This window comes from Ursus americanus, chromosome 6 (assembly GCF_024610735.1).
Source record: "Ursus americanus isolate L20-20 chromosome 6, mUrsAme1.1.p, whole genome shotgun sequence".
NCBI classification, from domain to species: Eukaryota; Metazoa; Chordata; class Mammalia; order Carnivora; family Ursidae; genus Ursus; species Ursus americanus.
In genome coordinates, this window is record NC_142132.1 from 66,614,758 (window position 1) to 66,634,458 (window position 19,701).

The window sequence follows — 19,701 nt, forward strand, 5'->3', positions numbered from 1 at the left end:
GAACCACAAGTAGTTACCACTACACACCCTTGAAAATGGCTGAAACTCAAGAGACTGGCCTCACCAAATGTTAGCAATAAAACAGAACTAGAATTCCTGTACAGTGCTGGTACAGCCACTTTGCTGTTTCTTTAAAAGTTAAACATATGCTTACCATATGACCCAGGTAATATGCATATTATTATGCATGCATAATAAGTAAGTTACTTACTTATTCAACTTACTTAAGAGAATGAAAATCTATATCCACACAGATACTTGTACATAAATGTCTTATAATAGCTGAAATTTTCAACAACAGGTGAACAAATTTGGTTTATCCACACTATGATATCCTATTCAGCAGTAAAACAGAAGGAATGACTGACGTATGCTACAACTTGCATGAATCTCAAACCCATGCTGAGCAGGAAAAGCCAGACTCAAGAGACTTCATATTGCAAGATTCCTTCGATACGAAAGTCTCAAAAAGACCAAACTAACCTATCATGGCAGAAGGCAGATAAACAGTTTCCTGGGTACAGAGTTATTGGTGGATTACCTGTCAAGAGGCAGAAGGGAAATTCCTGGGTGATAGAAATATTCAGTATTTTGAATGTGATGGTGGTTATAGCAATGTACAAATTTGTGAAAACGTGTCAAACTTTATAAAATGGATGAATTTTATTGTATTTAAATTATATCTCAAGCAGGTAATTTTTAAAAATTCTTTTATTGTTTCTTTAGTAAGGTTTAGGAAGGGAAAGAAACAATATGTGCATTTTCAATTAATTAAGATAACTACTATCTTAATTAATAATTTTTTGGTAATTTTTGAACCATCCCTATAGGGCTTGGCTGCTTGTTGAGTACTCGAGTACTTATATAACTCTTAATATTTTTATACTACTTCATAAGTTACAAGGACTTTCACACATATCTCATTTTATCTTCAAAAATACCTCGAGAGATTTGGCATTGATTTTTTGGATATGACACCAAAAACATAAGAAACAAAAGTAAAAATAGTAAATTGGACTACATCAAAATTAACAACTTCTGTGCATCAAAGGACATAATCAACAGAGTGAAAAGGCAACTTACAGAATAAGAGAAAATACTTACAAATCATATATCCAATATGGTGTTAATATTTAGAATATTACAAATCATATCTCTGATACGGGGTTAATATTCAGAATATATAAAGAATTCCTACAACTCAACAACAAAAAGACAACCTGATTTTAAGATGGGTAAAGGAGTTGAACGGACATTTCTCCAAAGAAGATATGCAAATGGCCAACAAGCATATAAAAAGATACCCAACATCAATAATCCTTAAGGAAATGCAGATCGAAACGACAGTAAGGTATCACTTCACATCCATTAGGATGACTACTAGAAAGTAAACGTTGGTTTGGATGTGGAGAAATCAGAGCCCTTATGCACCACTGGTGGGAACATAAAATGGCGCAGCCACTATGGAAAACAGTATGGCAGTCCCTCAAAAATTAGAAGTAGGATCACCATATGATCCAGCAAGTCCACCTTTGGATATGTACCAAAAAAACCCCCAAACAAACAAAAAACAAACAACCTGAAAGCAGGGACTCTAAGAAGTACTTGTACACCCATGTTTACAGCAGTATGATTTATAACAGCTTAGAGGTAGAGAAGCAATCCAAGTGTCCACCAATGGATGAACGGATAGACAAAATGTGAGATATATGTGTGTATATATATACACGATGGAATATTAATGCCCTAAAATGGAAAGGAATTCTGATATATGCTACAACATGGGTGAACCCTGCCTGCTAAAGGAAATAAGCCAGTCACAAAGACATAAACTATATGATTCCACTTGTACAAGGGCCCTAGGGTAGTCAAAATCATAGATACAGAAAGGAGAACGGTGGTTTCCAGGGTCAGGGTGGGAGGATGGGAAGTTAGTGTTTAATGGAGATGGAGGGTCAGCTTTGAAAGATGGAAAGAGTTCTGGAGATGGTGATGGTGATGGTCACAAAAAATGAGAATGTGCTTAATGTCTCTGAACTGTACACTCAAAAATAGTTACGATGGCACATTTTATGTTATGTGTATTTTACTATAATTTTTTAAAAATACCTTGAGGGGGACACCTGGGTGGCTCAGTGAGTTGAGAGTCTGACTCTTGATTTCGGCTCAGGTCACTAGATCGAGCGCCATGTCAGACTCTGTGCTAAGCATGGAGTCTGCTTAAGATTCTCTCTCTCTCTCTCTCTGCCCTCCCCCTGCTTGTGCACATGCTCTCTCTCGCGCTCTCTCTCTCTCAAATAAATAAATAAATCTTTTTTAAAAAATACATTGAGGGGCATCTGGCTGGCTCAGTTGATAGAGCCTGTGACTCTTGATCTCAGGGTCATAAGTTCAAGTCCCACATTGAATGTGGAGCCGGCTTAAAAAATATAAAAGAATAAAAAATACCTTGAAAGGCCGATTTTCAGTACTATTGTACGAATGAGAAACAGTGGCTCGGAGATGTTAAATAGCTTGCCGGAGGCTTTAGGCCAAACTGGTAGCTGGGCCTGAATCAGAACCCAGATCTCAGCATGGGCTCTGCTCGTTTCCACTTCCTCTTGAAGCTGGCTTTTTAAAAATTGCTCAATTAACTGCAGAGGGAGAGCATGTCTCATAAACATTTCCCAGGCAGGTGAGTCACTGGGTCTCACTTTCACTTTCTTCCACCCGCACTCTTCAAAATGGCCCTGAGCCCACTCGCGGCACTCTCTTGGACAGCACTGCGTGCAGGGGGTTACTCTTCCCTGACTTTAAACTGTGCTTCCAAAGGGGACAGACCATATGGCCGAAGGGTCCGGATTAGGGTCCCCAAACTGGCAGATGGGATGGACCAGTGGACGGCTCAGTGAGAGAAGGGGAATCTCGAGACCCGGGCAGGCGTGGAGAGTACTGTCTTGCCTGCCGGCTGGAGTCTTAATGTCTCTCTTCTACAGGAACCTTATTAAAAAGCCTTAGGGGCACATTTCTTTGTTACAAGTAGTTTTCTGGTGTCAGTTCAGAGCTCCTTACCTTGTACCCCAGTGTCTAAATCCCATGCTGAGTCCCGGCCTTTCGCCCTCCTGGCCACCCTCTGAGAGTTCCCTGTGACTGTTCTAGCATCTGCTTGGTTCAGTTCCCAGCTTCACCCTGGAACTTTCTGGTTCTGTTAGGCAGCCACCACAGTGAGCTGAAGCCATCCTAGATGGTCCATTCCTCCTCACCCACACGGACCAAGTCTACAGGCCACCGGGCCCCTCCTGCCCAGGAGAGAGGAAGGCGTTCCTGGGCTCCGGGCCGGCACTCCCAGGCACCAGAGCCTGGCTCTTCCTTCCCAGGGCTGTCCCCAACTCCTCCTCTCTTGGGTTTTCCGGCCAACAGTCCCCAGGCCAAGGATCTTGAAAAGCGACAAGACCCCCCCACCGCCCTTCTCATGAAATGTTGATGCACCCAGAGCTCAGCGACTCCCTTCCTGCGTGTTCAGTGATGGTGACAAGATGCCACTCCCTGCTCCATGTCACTCCAGGACACACACAGGTCCTCCTCCCACTTCATCAAGAGCTGGTTGGGGGAACTTGCCACGACTTCAAAGTGCTGACAAGCATGCGCACCTTCTCTCCCCTTCTTTCTGTCCCTACACTGATGGCCTGGTGTTAGGACTTGGGCTTAAACAATTAGCTTGTATTTCAAAAACATACCAGTCTCCATCAGGAGAGAGAATAAATGGGACATTTTATGACCATAGCATATATTTGATGGGGACTTTAAATAACTTACGGCAAATACCCAGCCAGACACAATCACACAGGCCTGCAGGTGGGGATTTGCCCAAGGGGCACTGCTTTTCCTGAGCCACACCCCTCCACTCAGAATCCGAGGACCGGGAGATGATTAATTCACCGCTCTTTGAAGTAAATGGGTCCCTCACCCAGAGCTCCCAGGCCTGCTGAGTTACTGCGTCTTCTGAAGGGAGATTGTTATTCTGAAAATATAACAAACGTTACCCTTTCTCCCTTGGGAAGTCAAAATTGTCAATCTTTGGCATTGCTAAGGGGGTGGGACTGCAAGCCACGAAGTCGCCCAGACCCGCTCCAGCTACTTAGGCAACACCAGTGACTAGAAGCTTCCAATGGTTGTTGTTGCTGCTCTCTCCTCTGAGAGGCTCTAAGCGGCTGCTTCCTGCAGTGGGTGGCTCCCCTGGCCTGGCAGATCTTCTGGGTGCTAATGAGGGGAGCTACTAGCAGGGCCCTGCTGCGGCCCCCCGCGTCTGCAACCTCCGTCACCCGGGCTAAAGCAATGCCCACACTTCTGTGTCTCTGCCACATCCTAGTAGACACTGACATTTTCTTGTCAATTTACAATAGGGAAGAAATTCTGACATCCCACCACACAGGCCCCAGCCAGACTACCCCCTTAGCGTTCCCTTCTTGTGCGCTGTGGCAGGACACAGGTGTAGACACTGCCTTGTTTCCTGAGCTCTGCCTCCCCTAGTGTCCCGGGATGGGTGCACAATCCACAGATGCCTCTTCATAACCCCCTCTGTCCTCCCATCCCCTCACCGAGGACACAGGATGCTTGTGTAATCAGGGCCAGCCCGGTGCTTGTTTTTCCAGAGTTCCCCAAGTTAAACACCGCTGGTGCCCAGAGTGCATCAAGCTCCCGTGATCTCTGCAACCAAGGCTCAGGAGAGCCGCCAGCCAGAGAGCTGACGCAGGGGGCAATCTTCCCCGACGCTCTGGGCTATCGTGGTTTTTCTCTTTTCTTCTCAAGAAGAAACATAAGATCATTTAAAACACACAGTTTAATATTCCAGGGCCTTGCTACCACACAGAGCAACAGTTCCAAAATAACTCAGCATCTGTAATCCATAATTTATCATCCGAATTTGTTGTGTTCAATTATTCATATCCTGCAACAGTGTGTCCCCAAAGAGGCAAATGGACTCAAAAGAAAGCTCACAAAGTGCAGAAGATGGAAAAATAACCCAAGTATTGCCATGAAGCTATCAAGATAGAGTAGGGAAGTACAGGCTGCAATCAGAAGAGCTTCCTAGAAGACCTTTCTCCAAGACCCGACAATGTTGTCATCTGCTGCCGTGTTTTCTTTCAAGAGCCAGGGCTGGTGGTGGGCATACATCAGTTTTTATTCCTAGCACAGGTATAAGCACTGTTTTGTCTAGTCGTTTGAGCGGACAGAATTCAATCCGCATTTCTACAGAAGTTTATTAATCATCTGCAACCTGCCAGTCACTCTGTTTGATGCAAAAAGATGAATAAGATACAGCTGTTGGCCCTGCGGAACCTCCATGGCAGGCAGGCACCAGAGGACCTGAGAGGAATTTGGTTCATTCTAAGCGCCATAGGAGACTTTAGAAGGATTTGAGAAAGAATAGTTTGGGTTTTTTAAAATATTTTATTTTATTTATTTATTTGACAGAGAGAGAGACAGCCAGCGAGAGAGGGAACACAAGCAGGGGGAGTGGGAGAGGAAGAAGCAGGCTCCCAGGGGAGGAGCCTGATGTGGGGCTCGATCCCAGAACGCTGGGATCACGCCCTGAGCCGAAGGCAGACGCTTAACGACTGCGCTACCCAGGCGCCCCAAGAAATAATAGTTTTTAAAAGATCCCTCTAGATACTGTTAGGGGAATTGATTTTCCGGAACAAGAGTAGATAAATGGAAAAGTGTTCAGAGGCTGCTTCCGTAGTCTAGGTGGGAGCTGGAGGTGACGGAGCAGGAAGGATTGCACAGGTGCTAACGTGGGAGCAGATGCGACAGAGAGAGCCTTGCGTAGTTGCTGCTGGCGTGCATGTGCTGTGGGAGGAAAAGAGAAGGGTCAGTGTGATTCCCGGATCTGGGCCCGAACACTTGGATGAATGATGGTGCCATTTGCTGAGAAGGAAACAACGGGGGAGGATGATTTCAGGCGTGAAATTAAGCTCTGGTTTGGACGAGTTCGGTTTGAGCAGCTTATCAGTCATCCCCGTGGAGAGGTTGAGGTGGCCATTGGGTGTGTACCAATCTGAGGCTCTGGAGAGAAGCCAGGCCTGGAGACAGACATTTGGAGGTGGCCAATTTATGGATGACATTTAAAGTCCTAGGAACTGAGAGTATTAGAGAAGAGAAGAGGTCTACGGACTGACCTTTAGACAGGTCCAACGAGCACAGGAAATAAAGGGGAGGACAATTCAGCAAGCTGCCAGCTCCCTTTTAAGATTTCCTGAAAGTGCCATCCAGCAGCTCAACAACTTCCACGTGCATGTCACGTGCGGTCGCGCGCAGTTAAACACACTGTCGTCCCGAATGATCGGGAATGAAGAGGAGGAGAAGATCTGTTGTATGGGGACCTAACAGTCCCCTCCCCTCACCAGTGGGACTCTGACACCCCTGTTCTGACCCCTTTGCCCACCTGTCCCTCACCCAAGTACAGCTGCCATGCTGTAGCAGGAGAGACAGGGGTCGGAAGAGGCAAAGGAGGAAAGCATTTCAAGACTGTCAAATCTCCCCAAAGAGAAGGCACTACGACAGAATATATCCAGTGCCTGGCCCATTGTGGGACCCCAATGAACAGCTGAGGAAGCAAGGAAAGAAGTAAGAAAGGAGGAGACAAAGAGGTGGGGAAGCAGGGAAACAGGGTCTAGACAATGATACATAATTTTTGTAGATTTTCTTGGCAGAAGAGCACAGGACCTGGAGTCGGGAGACTAGAATACATGTACCAGCTATAGGCTCATCATTTATACAACATTATACAACAATATTTCTAATACTGATTCTGCAATAAGGTGGGTACTCTGACGTATTACCAGTGGCGTTGTGAATAGACACACCCAACCAGCGACGCAATGCATCAATATGAATCAAGAGTCCACAAAAATGCATATTTTAACCCATTTCTGGGTTTCTATTCTAACAAAACAGCTCCAAATATTCTCAAACCATCTGTATAAATATTGAAATAGCCTGGGTCTCCAATGACGTTGTAGGAGAATGAGGCATTAATTGTTTAACCACTGTCGCTCAGTCTCTATTACTAGCATCTGGACACAATTCCTAACTGAAACCAAGGCAGGGGAGTCTGGCTACTTTAGACTCTTCTGGAAGTCAGGGACTTCTGGTGGAGATAGAGGAAAATAGGAAAATAGCATGTAATAAGAAATGAAATTAGTCCTGCTGATCTTTTAGGGGAAAGTGAATAATCAGTTCTAATTTTAGTTTCCAGTGTGACATTGATAAGGAGAGCTGTGTAGTGAGAGGATGCTGGGAAATGGATATCTTCCCTAGAATAGGGGTGCTTTCAAATGATGCAATAGGCACTGGTAAGAACTCTGGGGGGGGGGTGACGCCATGAACAGAAAAGGCAGGCCAATGTGTATAATATACATTCTGATTATAACTGTGCAGAGATAGGTGATTTTTTTTTTTACCTTTGGAGACTTTTACAATGTTTTTTATTAAGCTATAATTTACATAAAGAAAAATTCACTTGTTTTAGTGTACAACTGTATGAGCTTTTTGACAAATGCATACAATCATGTAATCGCTACCACAATCAAGATATAGCACTGTTACCTCTCTCCATCGAGTTCCTTCATACACTGTAGTCGATTCTCTCCTTCTACTCCGGTCCCAGCCACAGGATACTCCGCTTTCTGTCCCTATAGTTTTGCTTTCTCCAGAACATCATACAAATGGGATTATACAGGATCTAGCCCTTTGAATCTGGCATTTCTCACTTAGCATAATGCACTGAAATTCACCATTTGTTGTATGTTTGTTTCTTTTATTTTTGTGTATCATCCCATTGTGTGGTGGGACTATAATTTGTCTATCCATTCACTAGTTAAAACACTTGAGTTTCGAGATTTGGCAGTAAATAAACAATAAATGTTGATATGCAAGTATTATATTTGGTAAGCGTGTGTTTAACTATAAAAAAACTTCCAGACTGTTTTTCAAAAGCTATACCATTTTGCATGGTCACCAACAATGGATGAGAGTTTCAGCTGCTCCAAATTCTCACCAACACTAAATATTGTCATGTTGTTGTTGTTGTTTATAGTCATTCTTAAAGCTGTGTCATGGTATCTTATTCAATTTTAATTTGTATTTTCTTAATGATTAATGGGGTTGAGCATCTTTTCATGTGCTTATATGTCATCTGTATATCTTCTTTGGTGAAATGCCTACTCTAATCTTTTCCCCATTGTGGGGTGGGGATTGCTTTCCTTCTTATTGTTGAATGTTGAGAATTCTCCATATATTCTATGTACTATACCTCTATCAGATATGGAATTTGTCATTGTTTTGGCCAAGTCTGTAGTTTGTCTTTTCCTTCAATATTTCTATTCTAAAAACTGAAAAGGAAAACTCAACACTCTACAGCTCAGCCCTAATTCCAGTTCTTTAGAATGAGCACTCAGCCTTAACAAGTTAGACCACCCTCCTCCCCATGGACATTCTGGGATAATGTCAAGTCTTTCCCTTAAATCAGTGGCACTTTGAAATAATCATGACTCTCCTACTCTCACCCTTCAAGAGCAAAGTTTTCTGGAGCTTCTGAGGCTCTAGCGTCCATAAGGATTAGAGTTTCTTCTGCCTGGGTGTCTTGGGAGCCTCTTGGTCTCCTCTTTGACTCCCAGGCACAGGGCAATCCCTGGTATTAACTTAGGGAACCACCACCCTGAATTTTCCTTATTCATTCCCTTGCCTTTCTTTCTTTAATTGCTGATGTATGTATCCCTTTAAATACACTGTGCCACTTTTGAGCGACTTATGCATGGGACACAGGCTTACTGCAGGAGGAAGAAAGACCTAATTGCAAGACTACAGAATGCTTCTACTCCCCTAACAGCTCACCACCTCAATAATGCTCCTAAGTAAATAGAACAGTACTACTAAAAACTGAACATTCTTAGACTTTATTTAAGAAGTCTTTAAGGAAACCCAAAGACAATAGAGGAGACAGAAACATCAGAAGAAATTTTAGCCTCCAACACCTACAACCACAGCAAATAGTAAACACAACCTAATCCCTAGTCAGATAAACATAAAACATCAAACTAACGGCCTATTGACCTCAGTTCCTTTTACACAATACAACTTGTCTGACTTTCAGTAAGAAATTGTAAGGCATACCAAAAGACAATTTATAGTTTGAAGAGACAGAGCAAGCAACAAAACCAGACTCAGATACAGCAGGGATATTGGAATGATAACACGAGGAATGTAAAACAATTATGGCTAGGGACATCTGGCTGGCTCAGTTGGTTAAGCACCCAACTCTTGATATCAGCTCAGGTCTTGATCTCAGGGTCATGAGTTCAAGTCCCAAGCTGGGCTCCATGCATGGAGCCTATTTACACACACACACACACACACACACACACACACACACACACACAATTATGGCTAATATGCTAAGGGCTCTAATGGAAAAAGTAAACAACATTCAAGAATGGATGGTAATGTAAGCAGAGAGATAGACATTATCAGAAAGAATCCAAAGGAAATGCTAGAAATCAAAAACACTAGAAAAACAAAGAGAAATATGCTAGAGATGAAGAATGTCATTCATTGATAGGCTCATCAAGAGACTGGACACAGGTGAAGACATAATCAGTGAGTTTGAAGAAATGTAACAGAAACTTCCAAATTGAAATGTAACATGTAAAAAAAAATGTAAAAGACTAAGCAGAATAAGCAAGAACTTGGAGACGATTAGAAAAGTTGTAGCATATGTGTAATGGGAATACCAAAAGGAAGAGAAAGAAAAGGACAGAAAAACATTTGAAGCAAAAATGACTCAGAATTTTCAAAATTAATGATAAACACTGGATTACAGAACCAGGTAGCTTGAGAAATACTAAGGATAATATAAAAAACTCGAGACCTTGGCATATCACATTCAAACTGCAGAAAGTCAAAGACAAAGAGAAAATCTTGAGAGAAGCTGGGGCGGGGGGGGGGGGGGGAGCAGCAATCTCACTTACCCAGAAGCACAGATAAGAATTACACGAGAATTCTCTTCAGAAACCGTGCTAGCAAAAATGGAATGGAGTGAAATATTTAAAGTTTTGAAAGAAAAAAAAACCAGTAATGTAAAATTCTATATCCAGTGCAATTAGTCATCAAAAGTGAAGAAGAAATAAGAAATCTTCTCAGACAAAAAAAAAAATTGAGAGAATCTGTCACCAGTAGACCTGCCTTATAAGAAATTCTTTAAAGAAATTCTACATAAAGAAGAAAGATGATATTGGTCAAAAACTCAGATCTATATAAAAGAAAGGAAGAGTGTTAAAGAGGAATAAATGAAATAATATAAGATCTTTAACTTTTCTTATTCTTAATTGATAATGGATAACAGGTCATTCAAAACAATAACGGCAATAATGAACTCAGTGATTAAAGCTCACAGATAACAGAAATGAATAGAGCAATATTATAAGTTATGAAAGGGAGGAATTGGGAACACTTTTGTAAAGTATTTACACTATCTGTGAAGTGGTATAGTGTTATTTGAAAAGAAGACTTGGATTAATGTTGTAAATGTATATTGCAAACTCAAGGGTAACCACCAAAAGGGGTTCGTCAAAATAAGTATAATTGATATGCTAAAAGAAGAGAAAACATGAAATCTATACAATGTTTGATTAAAACCAGAGAAGGAGAAAAAAGTAGAAGGCAGAACAAGGAAGAGGAGAAGGAGGAGGAATGAAAGAGGAGGGGAGGAGGAGGAGGAGGAGGAGGAGCAATGAACAAGGGCAATGAATAAAAAACAGTAACAAATATGGTACATATTAATCCAACTATATAAACAATTATTTAAAACACCCCTGGTCAAAATATACCAATTAAAATCAGACACTCTGAGTACATTTTCAAAATGCCCAAATACATTTTTTTCTACAGAAACCTACTGTAAGTATAAAAAACATAGACTAAATGGAAAGGTATGGAAAATATATACCATACTAACACTAATCAAAAGAAAGTGGGAGTGACTTTATTAATTTCAGACTAAGCAGACTTCAGAACAAGGAAAGTTATCAGTATAAAGAGAGTCATTGCATAAAGCGGTCGATTATTCAAGAAAACAAAATAATCCTTATTGTGTATATGCCTAAAAACAGAGCATCAAAATACATGGGGCAAAAACTGATAGAAATATACAGGGAAATATATGAATCAACTATTATAATTGACTCCCTTTTATTGGTAACAGATAGATTATTTGGCAGGAAGAAAATCAGTAGGGTATAACTGAACAACACCATCAATCAATTGATTTAATTGAAATCTGTAGAGTATTTCATCCAGCAACAGTGAACTATATGCTTCTCAAGTTCACATGGAACATTTACCAAAATAGACCATATTCTGGACCAAAACACACATCTTAAAGAATTTGAAAGAACATAAATCATACAGGATATTCTCTCAGAGCACAATGAAGTTAAACTAGAAATCAGTAACAGAAGGATAGCTGGAAAATCCCCAAACTTACAGGTTACAACATACTTCTAAATACATATGGGTCAAAGATGAAGTCTCAAGAAAAATTTCAAAATATTTTAAACTGAATGAAAATGAAAATATAACATATCAAAAATTGTGGTTTGCAGCAAAAGCAGTCTTTAGAGGTAAATTTGTAGCATTGAAAACATATATTAGAAAAAAAAAAGAAAGATTTAAAATCAATAATCTAAGCTTCCACCAGAGGAAACTAAACAGAAAAGAGAGAGCAATTTAAATCCAAAAAAAAGAAGAAAAAATTAACAAAAGTTAAAGCAGAAATCAGTAAATTTGGAACAGGAAATTAATAGATAAAATCAACTAAACCAAAGGCTGTTTCTTTGAAAGGATCAATAAAATTGATGTTTCTAGCTAGGTTAGCAAACAACGAACAAAAAGTGCAAAGACACAAATTACTGTCAGAAGTGAAAGGTGACCATCACTACTGATCCCACTGATATTAAAAGAATTATTAAGGAATATTATGAACAACTCTTTGCCCACAAATTCAATAACCTGGATGAAATAAACCAATTTCCTGAAAGACACAATCTGCCAAAACTCACACAAGGAGTAACAGATCATCTGAATAGGTCTATATCTACATAAGAAATTGAATTAATAATCAAAAGCCTTCAAAACCAGAAAATACCAGATACAAATGAGATCATGAGTGAATTCTACCAAATCTTTAAGGAAGTAATTACACCAATTCTCCACAATTTCTTCAAGAAAATAGAAGCAGAGGGAATACTTCCTAACTTATTCTATGAGATTAGCATTACTCTAATGCCAAAACAAGACAAAGATATTATATACAAAGAAAGGAAAACTAAAGACCGATATCTGTTATAAACATAAAAAAATGGCCAACAAAAAGTTTTCAAATCAAATCCAACAATGTATAAAAAGAATTATATATCATGACCAAATGGGTTTTATTTCAGGTATGTGAGGTTGGTTTAATGTTCAAAATTCAGGGCAATCCATCCAATACAATGTAATCCATCACAACAACAGGCTAAAAAAGAAAAATCATGGATCATATCAATAAATGCAGACAATATTTAACACTGCTCATGATTTTTAACAAAGGAAAACAAAAACAAAAAACTCTGCAAAGTAGGAATAGAGCAGAATTTGATAAAGAATGTCTACCAAAAATAATCTACAGCTAACATGATATGGTGAGAAACTAAATGCTTTCTAACTAAGATCTGGAATAAGTCAAGATGTTCACTCTCACCCCTGCTATTAAACATCATACTGGAAGTTCTAGCTAATGCAATAAGACAAGAAAGGGAAATAAGAGGTATATACATTAGGAAGAAAGAAATAAACTTGTCTTTCTTTACTGATTAAATGATTGTCCATATAGAAAAACCCAAAAAAGTCAACAACAAAAAACTGAAACTTTAATCAGTTTTCATATTACCAAATTAATTTACAAGTCAATTGGTTTCCTATACACTAGCAAAGAACAATTACATTTTGAAACTTAAAACACAATAGCATTTAATTAATACCAAAAAAGAGCATAAGTCTAACAAGATATTATAATACACATATGAGGAAAACTACAAAACTCTAAAGAATGAAATTAAAGAACTAAATAAATGGGGAGATATTCCATGTTCATGGATAAGAAGACTTAATATTATCAAGATGTCAGTGCTTCCCAAATTAACCTATGGATTCAAAGCAGCCCCAATCAAAATCCAAGCAAATTATTTTGTGTATATCAACAAACTGATGGGTATTAAGGAGGGCACGTATTGCAAGGAGAGCTGGGTGTTATATGCAAGCAATGAGTTCTGGAAGCCTACATCAAAAACTAATGAAGTACTGTATGGTGACTAACATAACATAATAAAAAAATTTTAATTAAAAAAATAATAATAAAAATAAAAGTTATATAGAAAGGCAAAAGACCCAGAATACCCAACACAATATTGAAGAAGGACAAAATTGGAGGACTGACCCTATCTGACTTTAAGACTTACTATAAAGCTCCTGTAACCAAGACGGTCTCATATTGGTGAAAGAGTAGATGAGTAGACAAACACATTAGTGGGATAGAATAGACAGCCCAGAAATAGACCCACACAAATATAGCCAACTGATCTTTGGCAGGAGCAAAGGCATTCCAATGGAGAAATGATAGTCTTTTCTTCAAATGGTGCTGAAATAACTAGACATTCATATAGAAAAATAAATATAGACACAGAACTAATACCTTTTACAAAAATTAACTCTAAAATGAATCATAACCTATATGTAAAATGCAAAAGTATAAAACTTCTAGAAGATAAAATAGGAGAAAATCTAGGAGACTGGGTTTGGTGATGACTTTTTGGATACAATACTGAAAGCATGATTCATGAAAGAAAGACTTGATAAGGTAGACTTCATTAATATTAAAAATTACTGCTGTGCAAATAACATTGTTAAGAGAATGAACAAGCAAGCCACAGATAAAGAAAATCTTTCCAAAACACTCATCTGATAAAGTACTGGTATCCAAAATATATAAAGAATTCTTAAAACTCAGCAGTAAGAAAACAAACAACCCAATTTATTTCTTTTTTGGAAGATTTTATTTATTTTAAAAAGAGAGAGAGCACACAAACAGGAGGAGGGAAAGGAAGGGAAAGGGAAAGGAAGAGAGAGACTTTCAAGCAGACTCCACGCCGAGCATGGAGCCCAATGCGGGGCTCGATCTCACAATCCTGAGATTATGACCTGAGCTGAAATCAAGAGTCGGACACTTAACCCACTGAGCCACCCAGGCACCCTAACAACCCAATTTAAAAATAAGCAAAATACCTAAACAGACACCTCACTCAAGAAGATATACAGATGGTTCCTGTGAGAAGATGCTCAACGTCATGTCATTAGGGAAATGCAAATTAAAACGAGATACCACTACATACCTATTACAATGGTTAAAATCCAAAACCCTAGCAACACAGAATACTCGGAGGGTGTGGAGCAACAGGAACTTCCATTCATTGCTGTTGGGTACAGCCACTTTGGAGCACAGTCTGGAGGCTTCTTACAAAACTAAACATGCCCTTACCATACTATACAGGAGTCGTGCTCCTTAGTATTTATCCAAAGGAGTTGAAAACTTATGTCCACAGAAAAACCTGGGCATGGATGTTCATATCAGCTTTATTCATAATTGCCAAAACTTGGAAGCCACCAAAAAGGTCCTTCAGCAGGTGAATGGATAAACGAATTGTGTTCTATCCATACAATGGATTATTATTCAGCAATAAAAAAAACAAGAGCTATTTCTCCGGAAAGGAAGGGAGGGATCTTAAATGCACATTGCTAAGTGAAAGAAGCCACTCTTAAAACGCTACATACTGTATGGTTCCAACTCTAAGACATTCTGGAAAAGGCAAAACTCTAGAGACAGTAAAAAGGTTGGTGGCTGTTCAGGGGAGGGAGAGACCAACGGCTAGAGCATAGACCATGTTTAAGGGAGAGGAACTATTGTGTATGACTCTGTAATAGCAGGTACGTGGAAACCCAAAACCAAAACTCCTCTAAAAAAGTCTATTAATTTTTTTAAAAAATACAGAATGACCTATTTAAACAAACTCTCTTAAAAGAGAAACCCCTCTCAGGGTGCTTCGCTGGCTCAATCAAAAAAGAATGAGACTGTTGGTCTCGGCATTGTGAGCTTTGAGCCCCACGCTGGCTGTAGAGATTACTTAAATAAATAAAAACATTAAAAAGAGAAGGGGGGGACACCTGGGTGGCTCAGATGGTTAAGGGTCCACCTTCAGCTTAGGTCATGCTCTCCAGGTCCTGGGATTGAGCCCCATGTCGGACTCCTGGCTCAGGGGGGAGTCAGCTTCTCCCTCTGCTTCCTCCCTCTACTCATGCTCTCTCTCTCTCTGTCTCTCTCTCTCTCTCAAACGAATAAAAAATATCTTTAAAAAAGAGAGAGAAACCACTCCCTAGCTTCGTTTAGCCATAAAGACCTCAAATAGCATCTAATTCATCACCTTCGTTTTATCAATAAAATGAGCAGATATTTTTATGAATAAGTACATTGTTTTACCCTGTAATTCACAATTGGTCAGAGGCAGAGCTAGGACCAGAATCCAACTTTTCTGGCTCTTAGCCCAATTATTTTCTTCTTGAAACATTGGAAATTGCACATTTGATGTTTGCATCGTTTTTTAAGATCTACACCCACACTTGGGGTTCCAAGTTGCGAGAAATAGTGACTGACTCCACAGGTTCAGCCTCCCTCGCTTCTCTTCACTCCAACAGCCACTGAGTGCTGTTTGCACGCTGGGAGCGCTGGTCTGGACCACTCAGCCAGAGGCCCTCCCTGTACCAAGTATGGCAACATTTACCAAATACACTGCTGTCAGTGTCCACCACTGCAGGCCAAAGCCAGGGTCCCAGCTGGTTTGTGAGGCTACGTGGAACAGGATTTGTCAAACAAAAAAACAGAAATAACTCCTGACATGTTCAAGGAGCTCCCAAGATGAATTCAGAGAAGTCATGGAGAGGGCCCGGGGCCAGGGCAGAAGACACTCCATTTCTAATCTTGGCTCAGCCACTGTTTAGCTGCTCTGGGCTTTGACGTCAAAATATAATTGAAGGATTCCATATGTGTTCACTGAAGAGCCATGTTCCTCTCTGTGGGAAGTCATCTTCTTCAACCAATGTGCTGGACATGAAGCAGAGAGGTAACCGTAGGAAAAGTTAGACCTGGGCATGTTGCCTTCCCCAAATGAGGTTGAAGATTCATTCAAGTATCCGTTCTTCTGTTGACTAAATATTTCTAGAGAGCTGGGAATATACATTCTGAACCCATGAGACATTCTAAATAGTTCTCAGACACAAATAATCTAGATTAAAAATCCTTGGTAATCATCCACAGTGCTAGTCAAAAAGCAGGTTGTTGAAGGCTGGACTCCACAGCGAGCAGACGCTGAGTGGGCGTTCGGCATGTGGGATGTGTTTGAAGGAGTGCCCCTGGTGTCAGCACCATGGCTGAGAGGGGAGGAAGCAGGAGTGGGCAGAGGGAACATCAGACTCGGATCTGAGCCCTAAAACAGGCTCAGCCAACTGCACAGGGAACCCTGAAGCTAAAGTGACCCTTCAGATCCATCCCATCCCCTATCCTGGTAAAACTCATCGGTCACTGTACGTAGGCTGCCCAGGGAAGGGGCTCGATTTTTGTGAGGTGTCTCTCCGCAGCTGAAATGGACAGTTGAAGGTGGCTTCTGTGGCCTGCCCAGCATCTGGAGGACAGACCCGTCGTGGAAGGAGGTCTGGGCGCACATCTTCGAGCCTGCCATACGGGCACTCACTCAATATATGCTGAAGGAATGACGACTACTTTGAAAATCTTATTATTTTAACTAAAACTTCCATTGTCCAGAGTAGTTCAAAAAATGTAGTCTCCTGGCTACAACAGAAGTCCTTTCCTAAATCCAAGAGATTTCTTTAACCTTCCTTATGAGGAGGGCCTATCAGGGTTTGTAAAGTCTCCCAACTAGATCCATACTTCTCTCCTTCTGTGCTTTTCGCCTAGAGACCAGCGAGCCAACCTGTTCCATCCACTGTGTTATGCAGCCTGCTGCTAAAGTTAAACATCCTCTCTGCTTCTGACTTATTGACCATGAGCACTGTCCCCCGTGGTCATCTGGCAACATCTAGTTGATCTCTAGGTCTTTTTTTTTTTTTAAGATTTATTAATTTGTTTATTTGAGAGAGAGTGTGTATGCACGAGCAGGTGGGGGGCAGAGGGAGAAGGACAGAGGGGGAGGGACAAACAGACTCCCAACTGAGCCACAGCCAACGGCGGGAGGGGGAGTGGGGGGGTCCCAGGACGCCGAGATCATGACCCAAGCTGAAACCAGACGCTTCACCAACTGAGCCACTCAGGTGTCCCTGATCTCTAGGTCTTACCTGCTTGATCTCCAAGCCAAAACCACCGTCAAGTCCATCCTCTGGGTTCCCAGGGGGATTCCAAAAGAGGAAGGAGTGTGAACCTGGCAACTGCAGTCGGAAACTGTTGGTCCCCAGGCCCCTGCACCTCCATTCCTCTCCTGGCAGGTGATTCAAGACTGCAGGGGATCAGGAGAACTCTCTGGAAGATTCTGGATGTTTGCTTGAATAAAGCAGCTTTTGAAGGGGGTGTGGGGTTTATAGACCCAGTGATGGGGTTGGGGCCTTCCAAGCAGAAGCAGAGCATGAGCAAAGTTGGGAGAACAGAAAACATGGGGCAGGTTAGGGGAGGCCAGCAGTTCGGCTTGGTCAAGGCATGTGTAGGGTGGAGAATGTTTACGGAAAGAGGATTTTGAATGCCATGCTGAGAACATTTCTTCTGGAGGCAGTAGCACACGTATGCCAGATAGCTGACCAGAGTAAAGAGTAAGCCCCTTTGTCATGCACCCCCACAAATGGCCAGTTGCCCAGGGAGCTCTTGGCAATGAAACCCAAGGGCAGCAAAAGTGAGGACTCCGTGTGGCAAAATGAGGGCAAAGGATCGACAAGAAGACAAGCAGGGTTTTCTAAGCAGAATTATCAGTAGCGGAACAGATCAATACAAAGCCACAAAGCCAGCTCTGAAGTCTAGACAAACCTCTCCTCCTTCTGCTGGCCTCTATTTATATCTCTACCCCAGGAGGACTGTCTACTCTCTAATACCTCTGTGATGACACGAGCCTCCCGATCTGGGACTCCATCCAAAAAGCCTGTGGCAGCATGGCTCCGCCTCAGCCGGCTGGGGCCGCTGCCACCAAGACCTCTTCCCCAGGGCACATCCATCACGGCCGCCCTGCATGGCAGCATTTCCGTAATGGTCTCTGATCACCTCTTCCGTAGCTGGAAAGCATGTACCGAGCTGCTCTCTAGACACAGGGAGGGCCGTGTGCCCTGTGAATGTACTCCCAGTTGCACCTTAGGATGCTTTGCTCCCATTTCTAGCCTGCGATTTGGGGAGCTAATGCTTGACAGAAGCTCTCTTCCCCACGCCCCCCTGGGCAGCCCCTCAGCCAGCTGAGAGCCGGTCCCAGCCCCAGCCCCAGAACCCGCTCCGCGCTTTCTGCCTCCTCACTGGCCCATTCTGCAGGACCTCCGTCCTGCTCTCCTCCAACCCAGGGGTAGACTAGCAACTCAGAGCACATGTCCGGACTTTACAGAGACCTGCCTGGAGCCCAATCATGAGTGCCACGGCTGGACCTGGGCAAGGACCAGGGTGGAAGCGCAGCTCTCTCGTCTTGGCCGGCAGGAGGGTGGGATGGCGGTGGGTTCAAACGCCCCGGACGCCCCCTGTTGATAACCATCTATATCCTGTTCAGGGGCAGGGGCAGAGCCAGGGGTTTGGAAGGCCTACGGCTAATACAGTTTAAGAGTCTACTTCAAGAAAAAGAATACACAAAGATCACAAACCCGTATGACCTCACGCACACACTGCTAGGCTCCCTCCCAAGCCAGCCACCTGGCCCTGTAGTGCTGGGTCCCGACCAGTGCGGTGGCCTGGGCGGGGGTCCAGGCAAGGGAGGAGGCAGAGTCGGTCTTCATCATTGCTCCCAGTGCCCACTCGCTCGCTCATGCCTTTGCTCCTCGCACCCCACAGAGCCAGGCTGTGCCTCTCTCCCATACCGTGGTGCACACAGTGCCTGCAGAGAAGTGGACCCCAGGTGTGCCCTCGGGGCAGCTCGCACAACAGGACACTTGGAGTCCGGCCTGGATCTCTGCCCCAACTCAGCCCCAACTCCATCCCGACCAGAGGCAAGCTCAGCCGTACCCGGTACCCTCCTCCTTTAGGCACTGTCCTTCCCCCCCCTGGAATGCCCCCCATGCCCACTGGCGAACTCTTCCAACACTGGGGCTGAGCCCTTCTTCTTCTAGAAGGCTTTTTCTGACCTGCCTAAGCAGTTCCCACCTTGATTTCTGTGTGTTCTGTGCATGTCCCTTATCCTGCCTCCTGGTCACATCCAAAAGTCCCTTGGTGAGGGGCACCTGGGTGGCTCAGTCAGTGAAGTATCTGCCTTTGGCTCAGGTCATGATCCCAGGGTCCTAGGATTGAGTCCCCCATCGGGCTCCCCGCTCAGATAGGAGCCTGCTTCTCTCTCTGCCCCTCCCCCTAGCTCATGCAAGTGCTTTCTCTCTCTCACTTTCTCTCTCTCAAAT

At 42.5% G+C, this 19,701-nt stretch overlaps 1 long non-coding RNA gene across 1 annotated transcript; it reads right to left on the reverse strand.

Annotated features, from left to right (window-relative positions):
* Positions 1–5,455: 5,455 nt before the first annotated feature.
* LOC148110001 (uncharacterized) lies at positions 5,456–18,190 on the reverse strand. Its single transcript, XR_015724670.1, has 3 exons — positions 18,149–18,190; positions 17,473–17,630; positions 5,456–5,829 (listed from the first exon to the last, which is right to left on the reverse strand). It is a non-coding gene; the product is annotated as an uncharacterized LOC148110001 (long non-coding RNA).
* Positions 18,191–19,701: the final 1,511 nt, after the last annotated feature.